Source organism: Heloderma suspectum, chromosome 2, assembly GCF_057233095.1.
Source record: "Heloderma suspectum isolate Gila_16-S chromosome 2, 16-S_ref, whole genome shotgun sequence".
NCBI classification, from domain to species: domain Eukaryota; kingdom Metazoa; phylum Chordata; class Lepidosauria; order Squamata; family Helodermatidae; genus Heloderma; species Heloderma suspectum.
In genome coordinates this window covers 85210732-85233042 of record NC_139459.1, presented here as the reverse complement: position 1 = coordinate 85233042, position 22311 = coordinate 85210732, and the positions used below count along the sequence as shown (strand labels likewise).

General features: G+C 43.7%; 1 protein-coding gene across 5 annotated transcripts in view; it reads right to left on the bottom strand.

Annotated features, from left to right (window-relative positions):
• Positions 1 to 1678: 1678 nt before the first annotated feature.
• Positions 1679 to 22311, bottom strand: part of LYRM7 (LYR motif containing 7) — a 40794-nt gene continuing 20161 nt past the window's right edge. For 2 of the 5 annotated variants that reach the window (XM_084834013.1, XM_084834007.1), the window contains exon 6: positions 1679 to 3309. The gene's annotated coding sequence lies outside the window, so the exon portion shown is untranslated. Of the gene's footprint in view, positions 3310 to 7516; positions 9275 to 13712; positions 14935 to 22311 lie in introns of those variants that run through there. The other 3 variants (XM_084834011.1, XM_084834012.1, XM_084834008.1) reach the window with 2 other exon arrangements.

Sequence of the window (22311 nt, the reverse complement as noted above, 5' to 3'; positions counted from 1 at the left end):
ATTAAATAAATGACTGTAACTCCCATCTCTTACAGATGAGGTGGGCATGGCAGCAAATGTAATTTGAAAAAATCTCTTCAGTTTTTACTGTACTCTCTTTATTGTATCAGCGAGCAAGCTGCAAATCCTGGCGTAAACTTGATTTACTGCCAAGGCTGCTATCAAGAGAGAAATAACTAAAAGGGTGATAGAGAGATCTCTCTCTTTATAAGGCCACAAGCTGCTAGTGGTTTAAGGCTTTACATTCCAAAAACCAGCTTTCATTTCATGCTTCCTTTGTCCAAGGAATAATAAATGGCAAAATTGTAGGCAACTGTATGCTGATGGAAGGCAGAAGTTACTGTGTTTTGGTGGCACTATCAGCTACATTCTTTATATTATTTCTTGCAGGGGTCCAGCTACAGCTGGCAGCCAGGTGCGCCAGGGAGACAACTGTGGATAAATGGTTTGTAATGATTTTTACAGCCATAAAAGCCATATTTCTTTCTAAAGTCCAGTTCCTACCCAGAGTAGAATATCTAAAAACGCAAGATACATAAAAGGTAGAGTATTAACTGAAAACTGGATTGTTCTTTAATAGAATGCTTGGATGTTAGAACTTAGAAGGGTTGGATGATCAAGAGGTGAGTCTGTATTGGCATTTTACTAGCAATTCCTCATTCCAACTGGTCCATACTATGCACCTTTTGGAGCTCAATTTTCAGTTTTGACATCCACCTCTCTGACATTGGAGCAGTTGGCCTATTTGCCATCCTCCACCTTCATCTGTTCTAGCATTAAGGATGCATAAGATTTGTCCTATCCACTACCATAAATCTAGGGAACTTTGTGTTTGTATCAAAAGCTAAAACTTGTGCATGCCCACAGATCACTAGCAGATACATCTTGCCACAGTCTGGAAGAGCTGGAAGCAAGGAAAAGCAAGGCTTTCCCATAAGTCCTGTATGATAAAATAGTTCTGTGAAGTGACCCTTTGGTTTGAACCATAAGTTAAGAGCAAAACCCGGAGCTTCTTCACACGGAGCATTTATCCTGCTGTTAAGATTGGTTACTCACAGAAGTTTGTAGGCCCTTTAGATGCCGTTGTCAACCTCCAAGGCATCTCCCACACTAAATGACCTTTATTCTGTTTTTTAAAAGATCGGAGATAATGAACTATCAAATTACAACGCTTGAGTTCCCTCATGAAAAGGGAAAAGCTGCAATAAAAGGAGCTAGACCACAGCACCATCTAGAGGCTGTATAATGAAACATATGGAAGACTCAGATAAGGGGGGAAAGGAGCGGGGAAAGGAAGCACATGGAAAGGGAGTCTGTTGCGATCCTGCATTTAGAACAGAAGCAGAAAGCCCCGTTTTAAATGTGGGATTTTAGGCTGGTGTAGAGATGCTCCCAAAATTAGCTGCTCCATGTTTTTGCTCTTAAGGAGATGTAGACACGGGGAGATGTTTGCAGGGTAAAATTAGGAGATGAGAGGGAATGCTTAAACATTCCTGTTACAATTTTCCCCTGCAAATGTCTCAGTTTTAATGTCCCACCACCAGTAGCAGCCATGCTTCAAAACCAGCAGTAAGCTCAGCTGGGTGGGGAAATGCGCCTTCTGCCCCATTGTTCATGTTAACTCAGCAAATGTAGATTTGAGAACATGCATTGACCATAAAGTGGTTTGTTTTGTTTTGCGTTGTTTATTTGTACATGCATTGACCATAAAGTGGTTTGTTTTGTTTTGCGTTGTTTATTTGTACATGCATTCATTTCTGAATTGCTTTTCAAAGGTCTCCCAAGGTGATGTTTTAAAAGTTTAAAATACCATAACACAGTGCAATTAAGAACAGGCAAAAGCAATATTTGAAAAACAGAGTGTAGTCAATACATTTATAAATACTCAAAAGCCTTGCTTGCAGAACAAAAAGGGTTTAATGGCCCACCTTAAAAACGGGTCAGTCTAATCTCCTTAGGCAGAGAGTTACACAGTTGGAGTGCCACCACAGAGAGCTGGTTCATATGACGTTGCCAGCTCACCATGGGTTATTTAGCCCACAATAGCCATTGCACATGTTGGGCAACATTTTGAATACACAACCCTGAGCGAGAGTTGTTTTGTTGTGCGAACACGGCCGCCAAGGGTTATTTGAGGGTTAAACAAAGTTTGCATAACCCTACAACAAACTGAGAGTTATGCAAGGGTTGTTTAACCCTAAAATAATCCTCAGTGGCCAGGTTCACATGGCACAACAACCCCCAAGTAGGTGTTGCATATTCAGAATGTTACCCACATGTGCCAGAGGACCCTGCAGTGTCATGCAAACCAGGTCAGAAAAGGCTCTATCCTGTGCTCCCATCAACCTATCCTTTCTTGGTGGTGTGGAATATACATACAGAAGGGCCTCCAGAATGGATTTTAAGTACTAGTTCCACTTAAACTTGTAGGCCTTTTGCTTGCCTTTCTAGCAGCTGTCAATCTCTTCGTTTTGACCCCATGTTGCATCCCATAGCAGTACTTCCCTCTTCACTCCAGTTTGACTCCTGACTCGCCTTATGTACTCCAACACTGATTCTTTGTCTAACAGCGCCCCTTATACTAGGCTGTTTAACACACGGCCTGAATCTGAGAAGTCAATTTGACACAAAGACAATCCATATTCTATTAAATATAAAGTCTGTGCCATGTCCAAGGAAGTCTTGTAGTCAATTTTGCCAAACCTTCTAGCATGTGATTAGATTTAAGCATCTATCATTTCACTTAGGGGCTTATGTAGACATTTATCAGGCAGCAAGGACCCAAAAGAACTGCTTCTCAGAATTTCTGAAAAGCAAGAACAGAAACAGAGTTGTTCTATTGTTCTTGCTGGGGCTTTCCTGCCACTTCCCTTGGTAGAACACTGAAAAAGAGAGGGTTCCGAAAGGAATTAAGCCCACTTAGAATAAACATGGATTGCTTTCGGCTATCATGTGTAAGTAATCAACAAGAGAGGCACTTCTTTTCTTCTTCATTGCAACAGAAACCCAAAAATGCAATAGGACCAGGAGAAAGTTTGTTTGCACAATATCCTTCCAGATGAGTTTAATCAAAATAAACAAATAAAGAAAATACTGAATTTGCTGAAGAACATTTTGACCTGCTTAAATGATGGAAGATTCTGATCATAGGTCTCCCACAGCACGTCTAGTTACGCCCCTAGGTTATGTCCAGTCCAGCAATTTTCTTCATTGCTGCCCAGCAGTAGTTTCTGTTTCTTCTTCTGTTTCCTATTCATACATGTGTCTTCTTTCCAGAAGCCTTTGGGTTCTTATTCCTTTCCTGCAATGCTGAATTTGTACAATTACAGTTATATGCCAACACATTTGATGCACTGTGCCAAAAATTGTGCCCTCGTGTGTGTGCGCGGGGGCGGTGGGGGGACTGATAAGGGATCATGAAGTAGCTCTTCAGCAATAGGTTTGGTTTCTCAGCTCGAAATGAGAACAAAATTGACTGAAGAAACTAGCAGGAGTTTTTTTTTTAATGGGTTACCACTGTGATGGCACAAATACATCTTTTAAAATAAATAAAAAGATACATGATGAAGGGGAGGGCTGGGCTAATGGATGAAAAGGGGACAGCGTGGGACTTTTGTCCAGAACAATCACAGGAAATGGTCAAGAAGCAACAGTAAGAATCGGACATGGAACAACCGATTGGTTCAAAATTGGGAAAGGAGTACGACAAGGCTGCATATTGTCGCCCTGTTTATTTAACTTTGCATATAAGCAAAGTCATGAGTACATCATGGGAAACGCCAGGTTGGATGAATCACAGGTCGGAATTAAGATTGCCGGGAGAATTATTAACAACCTCAGATACGCAGATGATACCACCCTAATGGCAGAAAGCAAAGAGGATCTAAAGAGCCTCTTGTTGAGGGTGAAAGAGGAGAGTGCAAAAGCTGGTTTGAAACTCAACATTACAAAAACGAAGATCATGGCATCTGGCCCCATCACTTCCTGGCATATAGAAGGGGAAGAAATGGAAGCAGTGACAGATTTTATTTTCTTGGGCTCCAAGATCACCGCAGACAGTGACTGTAGCCATGAAATTAAAAGACACGTGCTCCTTGGGAGGAAAGCTATGGCAAACCTAGACAGCATAGTAAGAAGCAGAGACATCACCTTGCCGACAAAGGTCCGTATAATCAAAGCTATGGTTTTCCCAGTAGCAACATATGGCTGTGAGAGCTGGGCTGTAAGGAAGGCTGAGCACCGAAGAATTGATGCCTTCAAACTATGGTGCTGGAGAAGACATGAATCCCCTGGACTGCAAAGAGGTCAAATCAGTCAATCCTAAAGGAAATCAACCCTGAGTGCTCATTGGAAGGACAGATACTGAAGCTGAAGCTCAAATATTTTGGCCACCTAATGTGAAAACTCACTGGAAAAGACCCTGATGCTGGGAAAGACTGAAGGCAAAAGAAGAAGGGGACGGCAGAGGATGAGATGGCTAGATAGCATCACCGATGCAATGAATATGAACTTGAGCACGCTCCGGGAGTGAGCGGAGGACAGGAAGGCCTGGTGTGCTATGGTCCATGGGGTCACGAAGAGTCGGACACGACTTAACGACTGAACAACAACAACAACACCCCAATTCTCTGTGTGGTGAGAAGTGCCAGGGGTGCAATGCTTACTTGGGTTTTGGTTTTCTTTGGAATGAGGTTACTGGCAGCTTACTGGCATTTTGTTATACTTGCATCTATTTACAAATATACAGATTGAGCATGGGTAGAGGTAGAGCATTAAACAGTCTGACACATGTATCAAAGTTCATTGCTTCCACATCTGATGTATAAGGGAACAGTCAGCATCCTAAGATGCTTTCAGAGCCATCTCAGCACTCTCTGCCGCTCAATCTGTATTTTTCAAAAAATGCCAGCCTAAGTTTTTATATGCACACAACTTGATATCATCCCCAGTGAAAGGTGTGGGGAAGTTAAGCCGTTTTCCATAACAGTCCCTGGCTATTTCCTTGTCATTCAAAGGAAGATGGTCTAACACTTAGTCTCCATGGGCCAAACTAAACGTTTTGCTAATCACACATAGTGTAGCGTTTCCCTTACTCTTGTGTGTGTGGCCCTGATATAGATCAGGACCATGATGCTGGGGGGGGGACACCTTCCCCCACAGACTCATTTCTCCCCTGAAATTCCCCCTCCCCCATGGAAGGGTTTAAAAAGGAAAAAGAATCCACTGATTCAATGACAATCTATCACCTTTGTTTACCTAATAATACAATGTTCCTGGCAGACTTGTTCAACCAGTTTTGACTGCTTTAGCCAGCTCTTTTTACAAACGTGGAGTTGGAAGGGATCTCTGGAAAGATCATCCAGCTCAACCCCCAATCTTTTAAGATTATGTTGGGCTTTTAAGAAATTATGGGTGTGGAATGCTAAACAGGAAGAAAAGGTGCCCTATGATAGGATACAGCGTGGATCGTATCTCCTACTTGTGCCATTTTTAGTAGCAGATGGTGCAGAAAATTGCGAGGGTTATTAGTATATGAAAGCATCTCTTTATACTAGGTAGCTATAGCCAGTAAGAAAGAGTATTCCTTGTACCATCAACCTTATACTAGCCAACATGCGTTTCCGTAAGTGTACACTGATTCAAGATTACTGAATATTTTTACAGTATACCTTGAGCCTATTCTCCCACTTTTACCAGTGATTTCACCATGTTTCTAATGACACAAGAGTGCAATAGAAATCACTAGTACATGGGGATAATCAGCTATCACAGCTCACAAAGTTTGCAGGAGACAGCCAGCACAGATAAAAGATAGAGAAATGCACTAGGGCTGGGTGACTCAAGGTATGTAGACCACATCCAGCCCACTGGGAACCCTCTTCCCAGTCCCAACTCTTCTCAGTTGCTGGTTGTCTGTGAGGGGGTTGTTGCACACCGGCAGCTCAGGACTGTATGGGTTGGGCTACACTACATGAAAATAGTGCAAGACATCACCAGATAGCCATCATGCTAGGCAGATGGTCCTTTTGAGCATGATGTGCCACTTACGAATTGCTGCCCCCCCCCCCCCAGGAAGTGTATCACCAGAACAAAGACAAAGGGGGGCACTGATTTGCATAAAATGTGCATATGCTAATTTGTATGTATAAGATACACATTTAGAAATAAATATAATTTAAGTAGAAATACTGTACACCTTGCTATAGTGTGGAAGACTGTGATCAGGTGACCTGTGTGCCTTGCTCAGTCTGCTGTCCAAGTGCTGTTGAGAGGCAACTTCAGGGCCCAGCTATTCCTCCTGATGGTTCTTTATCTTTGTACCAGACTTGGACTGGACAGCCCTTCAAATAAACACCTTCAAAACGAGAACAGTCCTCTGGCAACCCTTCTAAAAGAGGACTCATGGTCAACCTAGATGGGTTGTAGTCTGCTAATCTGTGACTAGAAGTCTGATATCAGCTTGGGAACAGATTCATAGCTTGGGGACAGATTCATATACATATAGACCAGTGGATCGTGGAGGCACAGAAGGTGAAGTAATAAAAATAGCAGATGAAAAGGGGGCAGGGGACTGAGGTAGGTGGAAGAAGCTTGGCTGGGTAGAGATCTGATGGCTTCACAGGTGGAAGGAAACTGGGTAAGCAGGAAGAGTTGGAGTAGTAGAACTATGAACACCAACTAAGTTTTGGAAAAAGGCATGCCACCTGCATAAACAGATCAGTAGAACTGTGAAGGAGGCCACTATATAAACAAAGTATCTAGCAGACAAACTAGATGTTATCTTGGTGAGTAAGCTCCCAATCCCATGTTTGCAGGTAATGAGGAATGGGGGGAGGGGGATTTCTAGAGGAGAATCAGTGGACAGGAGAACAGATTCCAACCACCACCACCAATGTCAGCTGCTGTTCTCCTGCAATGGTTTCTCATCTGCTCTGATTATTTTCTCATTTGACCTCAGTTCTGTTTCAAAGCTCAACATTTTAAAATGGTGGGGGCGGCGGTGGGGGCACTGCAGAAAATAATTGCTGGACAGGAGAAGAGTCATGAACTCCCTCTCAGTCACTGGTTTTCCCTTGCAAATCCCAACCCACCTACCCTATATGAGGAAAAGTGGGATTGGGGTATATCCCTTATAATGTCTAGTTTAGTCCCAAGACCAAATTTGCCAGAGAAGTAAATTAAGAAGCCCCAAAAAAAGAAAAAGCTTGTCACACCCTCTGCTGAAGCTGAGCAAGTCAGACTAGTGCAGCCTTTCCCAACCTGGTGCCCTCCAGATGTGTTGGACTATAACTCCCATCATCCTCAGCCAGCTGGCTGGGGTGATGGGCATTGTAGACCAACACATCTGGAGGATGCCATGTTAGGAAAGGCTGGACAAGAAAGTTGAAAGAGAATACAGCCTCTTTTCTATGCATTATACCTCATCACTTGCCAGAAACTTTTTATTATGTAAAAATACCTTCTCTGCCACATATAATCTGAAATTGTTGAATAAAAGACTAACAAAGCTATTTTTAATGTTACATTCATATGGTTTAATAGTATGAATGCATTCAGGACTGCCTTAGGAAAAATAAACCCATATCCGGAAACACAGCGGCTAATCGTTCGTGCCAGTTGCTGACTGAGCAAAGTTGGCTTGGAGGAGTCAAAGCTAATCAGCTAATCACATACATGCCTAAAGCTTTCCAACATTTGTATCTTTAGTACTGGAGCATATACTCTACTATATCATTATGATGAAGGCGGAAGATTAATTGTGGCAGTCCTCTAGGGGAAATCCTTTGTAGCTGTAACATGGAAATTCATCCTTAATGCTGGGTTTCAGTGGATCAGCATGTGCGCCCTTGGGCAAGCCATACAGCCCTCCTGACCTTTTATCTGGAGGGTGGGCGATCTTGTAGCCCTCCATATGTCATTGCACTGCACCTCCCATCATTCCTGACCATTGGTCATGCTGGCTGGGGCTGATGGGGGTTGGCAGTCCAGCAACATCTGGAGGGCCATAGCATGTAGTGTTAGAAGGCCCAGCTTCTGCCTCCTACTGTAAAGCAACAGAATGGTTCTCCTGCTTACAGACATTGGGCAGGATCTAGGCTTAGGATTTATTAATTTATTATTTAGTTACTTCATTTGTGCCCTGCCTTGCACTCAAGGTGGCTTACAGAAACACTTAAAATTGATTGAAACAATAAATACATTAAAAATACAATTAAAAAACATAACAATTGCAGAAAACAAATATTAAAAACAGCACCCAACCCAACAAATCCACTTACAGGCTAAAGTCCATCTTAAATAAAATGGTCTTTGCCTGCTGGCAGAAGGACGAGAGAGAGAGAGCGCAAACCCAGCCTCCCTTGGGAGGGAATTTCACAGCCTGGGAGCAGCCACTGAAAAGGCCCTCTCTTGGGTCACCAGCAAACACGCCTCCGAAGGTGGTGGTCTCAGAGGAAGGGTATCTCCAGAATATCTTAAGAACTGGGAAGGCTCATATAGTAGAAGGCAGTCTTTCATGTAGCCAGATCCCAAGCTGTTGTAACAAGGGAGTTGCACGCTCTCTGCAGCCAGTCCCAGTCAACAGTCTGGATGCATCTTTCTGGACCAGCTGAAGTTTCTGAACAGTGCTTGAAGGCAGCCCCATGTAGAGCATGTTACTGTAGTCCAAATGGGATGTAACTAAGGCATGTGTGACTGTGGCCAGATCAGAGGTCTCTAGGACCGGTCACAGTTGGCCTGCTAGCTCAGCTCTGCAAACACACTCCTGGCCGCTGCTGAAACCTGGGCATTCAGATTCAGAGCCAAGTCCAAGAGTACACACCCAGACTGCAATCCTGCATCTTCAGGGTTGTATTAAATGTTAGACCTACATAGAGTAGACCCATTGAAATGAAAAAGACATAAAATTAGACTAACATTGGATACAATCCTTAGTCATAGAACAAGTCATGATTATCTTAAGTCCAGTTCATTTGAATGTGTCTGTTCTAAGTATGGCTACATCTTGAACTGACCCTATGGGCAGATGGCTCTGGCCCACTCACCTCTGGCTTCAGCTCCACCCAAAGGCTGCATGCGGCCCCCAAGAAATTATTCCCAAGGGAATGAGGGCCTTGACAGAAAAAAGTTTTCCCACTCCAGTATACAAGGTCAAATCAATAGTCCATCTAGCTTTGCATTCTGACAGAGTCCAAATTCCTCAGGGAAACAGAAGGTGAGCATCCCAAGTAGTCTCAAATCTGACTTTGACGATATTACATCAACGTGGACACATCTGACAGTAAGAAAAAATGGACTAAATGAGTATAAGATTAAGATTCGAGAAATATTTTTTTCCAGTCACCAGTAGACATAGGAGACAATCTTTTGCTGAAAAAAATCTGCAGGCTTTTTTCTTTAGTAAGTATGTATTTATATGTTATTTTTAGGAATAAAATAGGTTTTATATGTTTTTTAAAAAATAATGGTATGCATGTATTAGCCCTTATGGCAATTGGTATTGCAGTAATGTTTTAACTATGTGCTGTGCTATTTGTAAATTTTATTATCATTTATGTTACAGCTCCCTGAAGAAGGCCAAAATTAAAAAAGGCCAAAACATGTTGGGCTTTGTACAATAAATTTTATGTTGCATCCTGAGAACCCGTTTCACTTCTTTGTCATCAAATTCCTCAGGGAACTCTAATTTTTACTATATAGTTTGAATTGTCTCATTTTCCCAGCAAAGTTACCTAGAGATTTAAAACCATAATTTTAGTTTTAATTTCCCCCCTTTCCTTACCTTGAAGAGGAGCACTGATAATGGTCACAATAATAATAATGAATATCTAAGCAACCATGTCTGTTTAATTACACTGGCATTAAAACTAAATTACTTATTAGCACCTACATGTGGGGACTATGGTTCCATAAACAAACACACAAAACAGGCTTATTAAATTTGCAGCCAGCTGCTTTCTTTACGTCAAGGAAGCCATCCTTGCAGTATTGTTTCTGACTCATCGTATGCATACAGCTCCAAATACAGCTTTTATGTGCCCATGAAAGGGCCTTCATTGGGTGTGTGGGTGAGCATTTCATGTAAGGAGAAAAGCTGTGACATTCAAAGAGTATGTTTTTACAGATTTGGTTGTTAAGAGAATCGAAGGCCTTGTGACAGGGCAGCCAGGATTGCTCCACAAAGGCAGGGGACTGGTTCCTGTGTGATTGAAATGAAGGTGAAGGCAAGTGGAGGTCCTATCAGGCAGGGTGGAATTTGCTTGTTTGTTTGTTTAATCTATGTTTAAACTGCCTTTCCGGATAACATCATCATCCAAAGGTATTTTGCAAGAGTCAATAAAACAGCAAACACCACAAAAACAACAGCATTAAACAATTAAAGAACCAATATATCAGATTAAACAATCAGAAAAAATAATGGCAGCAAATAAAAGCAACATTAAGATAGTGGTAGTGCAGCAGTTCAATCAGTTACAGCAGTCTTGCTTAATGAGGTTACCTCCAGATGTTTTGAACGTCAACTCCCCTAAGCCCCTTCCAAATTGGCCAATAGCCAGGAATTCTGGGAGTTGTAGTCCAAAACGTTTGGCAGGCACTAGGCTAAAGATGGCTGAATTACAGCAACACAAAGCATACAAAAGCTGACTGAAACAGAAAGGTCTTTAGACCCCATTTAACCATGAGGATCTTCTAAGGGCATCTCTACACCGGCCTAAATCCTGTATTTAAAGCGGGGCTTTCTGCTTCTGTTTTAAATGCAGGATCACAATGACTCCCTTTTTCACCCGCTTCCTTTTCCCCTTCCTTTTCTCCCCTCCTCCTTCCCATATCTGACTCTTCCATGATCTTTCATTGATCTCACTCCTCTTCTTGCCGCTTTTACCCTTTTCTTGCCACTTTTACGCTTTTCACAGAGGAAACTGAAGTGGAACACAACAGGATAATTTGATAGCTCATTATCTGCAATCTGTTTAAACACCCAACGAAGGGCATTTAGTGCAGGAGACGCCCTGGAGAGCGTCATGTAAAGAGCCCACAAACTTCCGTGAAGGAGCAATCTCAATTGCAGGATAAAAGCTCAGTGTGAAGAAGCCCTAAGAGGCTGTCCAGACTGGAATTGGAGACATGCTGGCTGGGACTGCTGGTAGCTAGACTCTGCAGCATCTGCAGGACACCAGGTTGGGGAAGGCTGGTGTATGCGATCAATTTTCATATAACTGTCGCAGTACACATCACTGGTAGCTGGAACTCAATGTGGGTAGTAAGTCCAACCTGAGTGTTTTTTGTTGTGGCTATGGGATTTTAAAAAACTGTTTTCATAAGACTTAAAATTTCTCTCCTGAGTCTTAATGTACACTGAGCAGGATAACAGTAGCACATGAAATGATTAAGAGTCAACTAGGATCCTATGTTCTTTTCATTTTTAATTCCAGTAACTTCATTATCACACTGTTGTGGTCCATGTTAGTTAATCTTGTCTCAATATTATCCTCACTTAGTCTGGAACTAACATTAAAATATACTAGTAGAAGCCCAATATCACCTATAACAGGCCCATGTGCCAAATCCAGCCTTCTGGGGGTCACAGTCTGGCCCTCTGGGGTTCCTCAGATGGCCTTGCCCCCTTTCCCCTGCCTGTCAATCATTTGGCGGTTCCTCTCCCCCCTGCCCCATCCTAAGACATTGAGATGCCTTTCCTAAGGCGTAGTTACTGTCAGTAAGAGCTTTAAACTGAAACATGCTGGTGATTTTTGTATTCTGGCCCTCCCCCTTTTCCTTTGGCTCCACCCACCATCGGAATGCAGCCTCTGAGAGCTTCTCAGAAATTGAATTCGGCCCTCAGGCTGAAAGAGGTTCAACGCTCCTAACCTACAAGCATACACTGAAAAAGAGTATACATTTTAAAAAGGCAGGGGTGGCACTCTCCCCAAGGCAGTCACATAGTGGCCTGCTTCATCTCTGTGGCTGGGTGGCTGCTGGTGTGCAGCCAGGCATGTGTGCATCTCCTATCAGCCTTAAATTGTGCAGAACTGGGGCCTGTGCTACATTTCAGATGAGCACAACTACAAAAAAGCATTTCTTTCATCCAAAGGACCTTACAGAAATGGAACAAAATGGAAGTACGACAGTGAAATAATTTGTACAGAACTTGCCAACCAATTTTATATATCTGGAGGTAAGTAGACCGTATTATTACAGCATCATCTTATGCATGTTTACTTTGAGGTCCTTCTATGTTCAGTGGGGCTTTCTCCCAGGCAACCGTGGATGGCTGCTGCTTTGAAATCCAATCCTATGCACACCGAAGCAGCGCCGGCCCGAGACATTTTGCAGTCTGAGGCAGAGGTCAAGATGGCACTCCCACCCCCGCCACACACACACACTGTATTCCACATACAAAAGCTGAATGGAATGGCAGGTGAATCTTACTTCAACACTGCCAGTGGGATAGGGCTCTCCTCTACCACCTCACCTGAGGGCCACATGCTAGTTTCGATGGTGCAGGACAGGCTGTGTGGGTAGTAAGAGAGGGGAAAGGCCAGGGAGCTCAGGAAGAATGTGGTGGTGGTGGTGGGGTCTGCACTTCAGCTCCTTCCATACATTCAAGAACTTCAGACTTTCCGCCAAATGTATGGATGTCAGAAGGGCAGAGCCAGTGTGGGTGGTGACACTGTGGACTGGGCCAGTGGTGCAGCTCTGCTGCTCCCCCCTCTGAACTTTTATGAATGTGAGGGCTTTCCTTGCGCAGGGAGCTTTACATGATAATAAAGCCATTGGGTCATATCCAACAGGGGCTGTGTGCACAGCACCAGCACAAGCGAAAATGTTTGTTTCTGGACGGGGCAGGTTGCGCTGCTTCCAGAAATGAGCGTTTTCACTCATGTCGGCACTTGCACATGGAACCGCTATATCTTGGTTGCGTGTGGTAGGGCCCGTGCAGACCAGGGCTGGCAGGTTGGCCGTGTGTGCATGGCCCCTACTGTATACTACCCATTGAAATCAGAGAGCCTTCGTATTTGCCAGCCTGTGGTAACTAGAAAACATTGTTCTATGCATGTTTACTAGGATGTTTAGGATTGCACAGCATGTTTTGATTGTGTGTGATATGATGCTCATAACTACTAAAGGTATATTCCAAGATTAATTTGTAACCTAAGACCGTTAACATCTCTATGTAATTTGCTGGAGTATGATGATTCTGCTGAGCACCTAATTGCAGCAGCTTTTAGCGAGCAATTTATATATCAAGAGTTCCTACTGTGCAGTGCAAAAAGATTAACACAGTATGCAGTCCCCACAGGCAAATCCTTCCCCATCAATATGGGTAAGCATTGAACATGCTGCTGCTTGTCTATGAAGGGCTTTGTAAAATGACCATGGCAGCTCTTGTTAACGTGTGACAAGAGGAACGTATCTGCAAAGGGTGTCTTTTTCTTCTTACAGCAGTAATGCCTTTTGTAAAAGAAAAAGATGGCACCAAGGCCATGGAAACAAAACACAAGAAAAAATATAGCCATTAGAACCAAATAAAAGTAATTCTGGTGCTAAGGATTCTCTCTCCCTGCCCCGCCCCCACTCCAAATTAAGCAGTTTTGTGAGATGCTGTGGGGTGGGGGATTCTACCGCAAGATTTAGAGAATCATTCAGCCCCCCTGCCCTCAAGGCAGTCTGAGAGAACGAAGACCTGAAATTAATCTAGTACACAAAGCAATGGGTTTTGGGTTTTTTTGGACAAACAACAACATTATCAGGTGAAATCTGAATTTCATCTGCCTTCCCAAGCCAAGCATGAGATACATTTTTAAAAAATGCAATACAATTTCCAGTTTATACTTAACTATTAAGCCAGAGATAAAAGGACATTAAATAATACAATAACCGATGACAGTATCATTTTCTGTTTCACTGTTTAAAAGAGGAACAACATCTCCAGTTTTTGGTGCATGGTCTAATAAATTGGTATTCATTAATGAGTCCCCTTGCATTTTTATCTTGGGTTCAATGATCACAGATGGATTTCATTTTGCAATAGAATGTGTCTTCCCTTGAGGCTGAATCACACAAGGTTCAGGCTACAATCTCCTACTTAAGTATATCATATAAACTAATAACTAAGTTAGTTCTCCAAGGGTCAATCCTTATGTCACCAAAACACTGATGCATAAAGAATAAGAGAGAAATGTCAGCAGGCTTGGCGGAACTCCAAGGTATATAGGAGTACCAACAAAAACCAACCCTTTAGGGGGAAAAAAAGCCCTAAATACCCCAATGAGGACTGAGCATGGTCAATACACACAGAATGTTGGCTGGCTATTGGAGGGGGAAACCTAAAATGATGGGCAGAGGGGAAATGGAGTCTCCTGGAAGAGGGCATTGCTTTCTGGCTGAAAACCTGAACAGAAGAGCTCTGCACCGCAACAGCTTGTTGCAGATCCAAATCGAATATATCAGACACCTCTTCATTTAGATATGTTAATTTATATATTTTTAAAATCCCTATATGCCTGCATTTAAATTGGCTCCTATATGGCAAACTTGATGGGCAAAACGCCGCTTGAGTTTCGTATCATTAAATAGCAGAAGAGAAGCTCCAGCCTGGATATTTATTCTGAAGACTTATTACCTGCCTTTTGCTTAACTCAAAACAGAATTTCTCCCTTAACTTGCCGTGTTGGTTTTCCAGAGTCTGAGGGCAGAATTTGCCACTGAACAGCTGTCAAGTGGATTGGGGCATGTCAGTGTGATGACTGCAAGTGAAGATATAGCAATGGGAGGGGATGCTGAACAAGACTAGCCACTTTGTTGTTGTTGTTCAGTCGTTAAGTCATGTCCGACTCTTTCTGACCCCATGGACCATAGCACGCCAGGCCTTCCTGTCCTCCGCTCTCTCCCGGAGTGTGCTCAAGTTCATATTCACTAGCCACTTAGGCATGGCTGAAAAAAGGACACAGATTTGCATATGCTAATTATACGTGAAGACGTAAATGTAGAAACAATTATTATAATTTAAACAAATATAATACATCAGACCATGGGGGGAAGACTGTGACCTGGTGACCTGTGTGTTTGTTATCCAGCTGCTAACTGTTGATAGGCAACTTCAGGGCACCTATTCTTCATCTTTAAACTGGAGTTGGACTGGCCAGCCTTTCAAAATAGATGACACCTTCAAACAGAGGACTGTCCTCTTCAAAGTAGGCCTCCAGGATCATGCTCAGATATTAGTTGGCTGTGCATGCACACACATGTGCAACATCGCATGCCTCAGTCTCTGAAAATGATCACTATGTCTTAGTCTACATGTGGCATAAATTTGGTGGCTCTAAAGCAGGGGTCCCCAACCCCCGGGCCATGGACTGGTACCAGTCCGTGGCCTGTTAGGGATCGGGCCGCAGTAGGGGTGTGGGAACTCCCCCTTACCTTGGGTCCACGGGGGGGGGAGGCGATCCATCCCTCCCCCCCCCGCCGGCTCCAGCCCTGTTTTTTGCAGTAATAGCCTATTACTGCAAAGAACAGGGACGTAAACGGCGTCCACTACGCGGACACCATTTGTGTCCTAGCGGCCAGAAGTCCTCCCCCGGCTGGAGCTGTCCAGCAGCTCTGCGGCAAGTCCAGGGCCAGCGAGGATTCCGGGGGGGGGGGGGGGAGGACGGATCGCCCTCCCCCCCACGGACCCAAGGTAAGGGGGGTTCCCACACCCCTACTGCGGTCCGGTCCCATCCCCCCCCCCAGTCTGTGGAAAAATGGTCTTCCACGGACCGGTCCCTCGTCCCAAAAAGGTTGGGGACCGCTGCTCTAAAGTAATGGAGGTTTGCAAGATCGGGACCAAACTTCATACCAACCCTCCCCTAGTAAGAAGGCACCCAATCCACCATCAAAACCCTGCATGACTACTCACCAAGGAGCAAAATCCCAACTGCACCCCAAAGGGGGTAGTGGCTATAAAGCCTTGGAGGTTGTAGTGCACAAGTGCTGTAGCACCTTTTCATTATAGCACTATAGCAAATGAGTGCTACAGCTCTGTATGACGTTTGGTCCCGATCCTGCAGACTTTGGGCATTTCTAAGCCTAAAATCCTGCATTTAAAACGGGGCTCTGCTTCCATTTTTAATGCAGGATCCTGACTGCCTTTACATGCGCTCCCCTTCCCCCCTCCCCTTCCCCCCGCCTTCTCCCCGTATCTGAGTCTTCCATTATCTTTCACTGATCTTGCTCCTTTTCTTCCTGCTTTAACTCTTTTGACAGAGGAAACTGAAGAGGAACATAACAGGGTAAGTTGATAGGTCATTATGTGATCTATTTAAAAACGGAACAAAGGGCCAGAGGGTCAAGGCAAGGTCACTGTGTCATGTGAAGAGCCCACAAACTTCTGTGAAGGAGCAATCTCAATCTTAAGATAAAAGCCTGGTGTAAAGGAGCCCTTAAGGTGTTCCCAACTTGCATTTCCCCCCATAAACACTACTGAAATAGCCCGTGTAGGCTATTTCCTTCAACACAGAGAACATCTGCAGGAGCAGAGACGCAGCAAGCTGAACCACTCTTGCAGCATAACTCTGTAGGTGATCAAAATAACTCATGGTGCCCGCCAGACGACACGATAACCCACAGTGGGTTAAATAACCCCTACTACAGACCGTGGGTTATTTTGGACAAATAAGCCATAGTGGATTTTAAAACTCCCGACAGATGACACAATAACCCACAATGGTTTAAATAAACTGAACCCAGTCACAGACTGCTAAAATTCTCCTCCATATTATTTTCTGAAGTGGAAAGATGGGTTTTCTGGTCAAGTACCTTTTTAAAGGTTCCTTTAAAAAACAAAACAAACCCACATTCTACAATGTGAGAAAACGTTATGCAAACTTCACTTTTTTGAATTTGCATCCGGTCTAATTAATGCCTAAAATGCCCTCCCATCAGGTTTTTGTTGAACTGTACCCTATAGTACGCCCTTCATGGATCACTGCCTTGTTGTGGCGAAGGGGCTTGCGTAACTCAGTGAAGCCATAAGCTATGCCGTGCAGGGCCACCCAAGACGGACAGCTCATGGCAGAGAGTTCTGACAAAATGTGGTCCACTGGAGAAGGAAATGGCAACCCACTCCAGTATTCTTGCCAAGAAAACCCCATGGAACGTATCACAAGGCTAAAAGAGATGACGCCGGAAGATGAGCCCCTCGGGTCAGAAGGTGTCCAATATACTACTGGGGAAGAGCAGAGGGAATTTCCAAGTAGCGCCAGAAAGAGTGAAGTGGCTGGGCCAAAGCCAAAAGGACACTCAGCTGTGGATGTGTCTGGTGGTGAAAAGAAAGTCCGATGCTGTAAAGAACAATATTGTTTAGGAACCTGGAATGTAAGATCAATGAATCAAGGTAAGCTGGAGGTGGTCAAACATGAGATGGCAAGATTGAACATCGACATCTTGGGAATCAGCTAACTAAAATGGACAAGCATGGGTTAATTTAATTCAGGTGACCATTATATCTACTACTGTGGGCAAGAATCCCTTAGAAGAAATGGAGTAGCACTCATAGTCAACAAAAGGGTGGGAAAAGCAGTACTGGGATACAATCTAAAAAACGATAGAATGATCTCAGTACGAATCCAAGGCACCATTCAACATCACAGTAATTCAAGTCTATGCCCCAACCACTGATGCCGAAGAAGCTGAGGTTGATCGGTTCTATGAAGACCTGCAACACCTTCTAGAACTAACACCAAAAAAAGATGTCCTTTTCATCATAGGGGATTGGAATGCTAAAGTAGGAAGTCAAGAAATCACCGGGATAACAGGCAAGCATGGCCTTGGTGTACAAAATGAAGCAGGACAAAAGCTAATAGAGTTTTGCCAAGAGAACACGCTGATCATAGCAAACACTCTTTTCCAACAGCACAAGAGGCGACTCTACACATGGACATCACCACATGGTCAATATTGAAATCAGATTGATTATGTACTTTGCAGCCAAAGATGGAGAAGCTCCATACAGTCAGTAAAAACAAGACCTGGAGCTGACTGTGGCTCAGATCATGAGCTGCTTCTTGCAAAATTCTGGCTTAAATTGAAGAACGTAGGGAAAACCACTAAACCATTCAGGTATGACCTAAATCATATCCCTGATGAATATACAGTGGAGGTGAGGAATAGATTTCAGGGATTAGACCTGATAGACAGAGTGCCTGAGGAACTATGGACGGAGGTCCGTAACATTGTTCAGGAGGCAGCAAAGAAATCCATCCCAAAGAAAAAGAAATGCAAGAAAGCAAAGTGGCTGTCTGATGAAGCTTTACAAGTAGCTGAGGAAAGAAGGGAAGCGAAAAGCAAGGGAGAAAGGGGAAGATATACCCAACTGAATGCAGATTTCCAGAGAATAGCAAGGAGAGACAAGGCCTTCTTAAATGAACAATGCAAAGAAATCGAGGAAAACAGTAGAATGGGAAAGACTAGAGATCTTTTCAAGAAAATCGGAGATCTCAAGGGAACATTTTGTGCAAAGACGGGCATGATAAAGGACAAAGAAGGCAGGGACCTAACAGAAGCAAATGAGATTAAGAAGAGGTGGAAAGAATACACAGAAGAACTATACAGGAAAGATCTTAACGTCCCTGACAGCCATGATAGTGCGGTCACTGAACTTGAGCCGGACATCCTAGAGAGTGAAGTCAAGTGGGTCTTAGGAAGCATTACTAACAACAAAGCTAGTGGAGATGACAGTCTTCCAGCTGAGCTATTTAAGATCCTAAAAGATGATGCTCTTAAAGTGCTGCATTCAATATGCCAACAAATTTGGAACACTCAGCAATGGCCGCAGGACTGGAAAAGGTCAGTCTACATTCCAATTGCAAAGAAGGGCAATGCCAAAGAGTGTTCGAGCTACCGTACAATTGCGCTCATTTCACATGCCAGCAAGGTGATGCTCAAAATCCTACAAGCTAGGCTTCAGCAGCATGTGAACCAAGAACTACTGGAAGTACAAGCTGGGTTTCGAAGAGGCAGAGGAACTAGAGATCAAATCGCCAACATTCGCTGGATCATGGAGAAAGCAAGAGAATTCCAGAAAAACATCTATTTCTGCTTCACTGACTACGCTAAAGCCTTTGGTTGTGCGGATCACAACACAACCCTGGCAAATTCTTAAAGAGACGGGAGTACCAGACCACCTTACCTGTCTCCTGAGAAACCTGTACGAGGGTCAAGAAGCAACAGTAAGAACCAGACATGGAACAACCGAGTGGTTCAAAATTGGGAAAGGAGTACAACAAGGCTGCATATTGTCACCCTGCTTATTTAACTTATATGCAGAGTACATCATGAGAAATGCCAGGTTGGATGAATCACAGGTCGGAATTAAGATTGCCAGGGGAATTATCAACAACCTCAGATACGCAGACGATACCACCCTAATGGCAGAAAGCAAAGAGGATCTAAAGAGCCTCTTGTTGAGGGTGAATGTGGAGAGTGCAAAAGCTGGTTTGAAACTCAACATTAGAAAAACTAAGATCATGGCATCTGGCCCCATCACTTCCTGGCATATAGAAGGGGATGAAATGGAAGCAGTGACAGATTTTATTTTCTTGGGCTCCAAGATCACCGCAGACAGTGACTGTAGCCATGAAATTAAAGGACGCTTGCTCCTTGGGAGGAAAGCTATGGCAAACCTAGACAGCATAGTAAGAAGCAGAGACATCACCTTGCCGACAAAGGTTCATATAATCAAAGCTATGGTTTTCCCAGTAGTAACGTATGGCTGTGAGAGCTGGACTGTAAGGAAGGCCGAGCACCGAAGAATTGATGCCTTCGAACTGTGGTGCTGGAGAAGACTCTTACGAGTCCCCTGGACTGCAAGGAGGTCAAATCAGTCAATCCTAAAGAAGATCAACCCTGACTGCTCATTGGAAGGACAGATACTGAAGCCGAAGCTCAAATATTTTGGCCACCTAATGCGAAGAGAAAACTCCCTGGAAAAGACCTTGATGCTGGGAAAGATTGAAGGCAAAAGAAGAAGGGGACGACAGAGGATGACATGGCTAGATAGCATCACTGATGCAATAAATATGAATTTGAACACACTCCGGGAGAGAGCGGAGGACAGGAAGGCCTGGTGTGCTATGGTCCATGGGGTCACGAAGAGTCGGACACGACTTAACGACTGAACAACAACAACCCTGTAGTACAGAAAGACATGCACATAATGGTTAGGAGAGAGTAGGAAGGGTTTAGGTATGCATACATGCCAAAACATTCAGTTTAAGGAGCTGCTGCTTTCGCTACAATTATTTCTCTAGAACTATCTCTCAGAGAATATAACTTCATCAGTTTTAGTCCACTGTACAAAACAAGCAAAATATTCTTCTGAACTGATTCACTGAGAAACAAAAGGTGGGTGCATTCTCTTGGTACAGGAAGCAATTAAAACCTCCTCCATTTCCTTTAGTTGTTTTTCTCTGTCAGCTGGCCTTGTGTAAGTTTCATACAGCCAACTACCCTGGATCCCAACTTTACCTCAGATGGACCCTGGGAAAATTGTGGAAAGGCCACTTGCCAGAAAAGATGAAACAAGGACAGATAATGTAGTTTGCATACTGAAGGCAAGACAGAAAGCTTTCTGGAAAAAAAGGGGTGTGGTAAAATACTTAAGGTCAGGAATTGAGAAAACAGGATCAGCCCAAGGTTTCTGGCTGCCCTTGTTTAACGTCTTGTACCCTCCTGCATCTCACTGTAAGATGATCAACTTAACAAAAACACATTGCATGATCAATAGTTGACTTGTGTTACTATTTTTTCCTTATTTTTAATGTCTGTTGCTGCTTTATTTCCTCCTCTTTACAACTTTGTCTATGTCCTGGTATTTGGAGTGGGGTGGGGTCATAAAGCTTTTAATCACATCTCCTGGAATACGGGGATATTGCCAAAGCTTGCTCAGTGTGTCTCCTCCAAAGGTGCAGGAAACAAATCTTTCTCCAAGAGATTTACATAGCTGAAACAGCTGCCCCTGGAATTCGGGCAAACTAGGCAGTTGCTAGACTTATCTACTAATAATGAACTCATTCACCCAATTTGCATGATTAAACAGCCCATGGTCTGTTAAGCATGAGTTGTTTGGGAGTGTGTGGGAGTGAGCGAGCATGCTGGTTCCTGTGCGTTCACCACTTCTGGTGTGTTACCTCATCCCTGTGTTGTTCTCTGTGATGTGTAAACCCACAACCCTGGGTTGTTGAGGGAAAAAAGACAACCCAGAATTAGAATCCATGGTTTGTCATTGTGTTATAATTCTGCGTTAAGAACATAAGAAGAGCCATGCTGGATCAGAGCAGGGTCCATCTAGCCCAGTATTCTGTTCACACAGTGGCCAACCAACTGCCTGTGGGAAACCCACAAGCAGTTTCTTTCTCAGCAACCCAGTTCCAGGTTTGCACGGCACAGAGTGCAACCTAAGAATGGGGCATCTATATGTTGTTTAGTGCACCAGAAGCAGGCGAGTGGGTGGGAGCCAGCATGCTCACTTGCTCCAGCATGTTCCCAAACAAACCATGGTTAACAACCCATTGCATGTTTAGTCGTGCGAACCAGTGGATTCGCTGAGTGTGGATCTTTATGTAGCCCAAATTGCACCATCCATGCACAAGAGGGAGGTATAAGCGGGAGAATGGCAGTTTGCAGAAGTACAAAAAACCTTTAGGGGGAAAACCCTAAGGTGGAAACACCTTTTTAAGGTTTTTTCCCTAAAGTCGTCCCCCCCCCCCGACAGTTGAGCATGCTCAGTAAAATTGGGTCATGGTGGTGGTGTGGAATATCCTGAAAGAAGGCATGGCAGGCTAGAACTCTGAACAGGAGAACTCTACATTGCAACATTTTGTTGCTGGTCCAGCTTGTTTGCTTCTGTGGCTAGACCAGTCTTGGGAGATGTTATCCGACTCCTCTTTAAAATACTAAAAGAAACCATTTCCATCTAACTTATTTCGACTAATTTGGAGACCGAGGACGACCACCAATACAAAAACATGCAAAATAAACTCTGAGTGTGTTTGAACACTGTCTACAGTTCCTGAAGCAATTTCATCTGGCCCTTGACAAGCCAATGTTAATGCAGCACAGTGCAAAGTTTATCAGTAGTTTAGCTTAGAAAGAAAACAAGTTGGTTTGCAAAAGTTGTAAAAGGCAGAGATGTTCAATCCCTTTGGGCTTTTGTGGTCCCACAGAGATGCCTGCAAGTATGCACTACATAATCACAAATCTCTTACTGCTATGTGGTGTTGACTATTATATGGCTTGACCATCCGTGAAGGGATCAGTAGTTTAAGTAGCAAA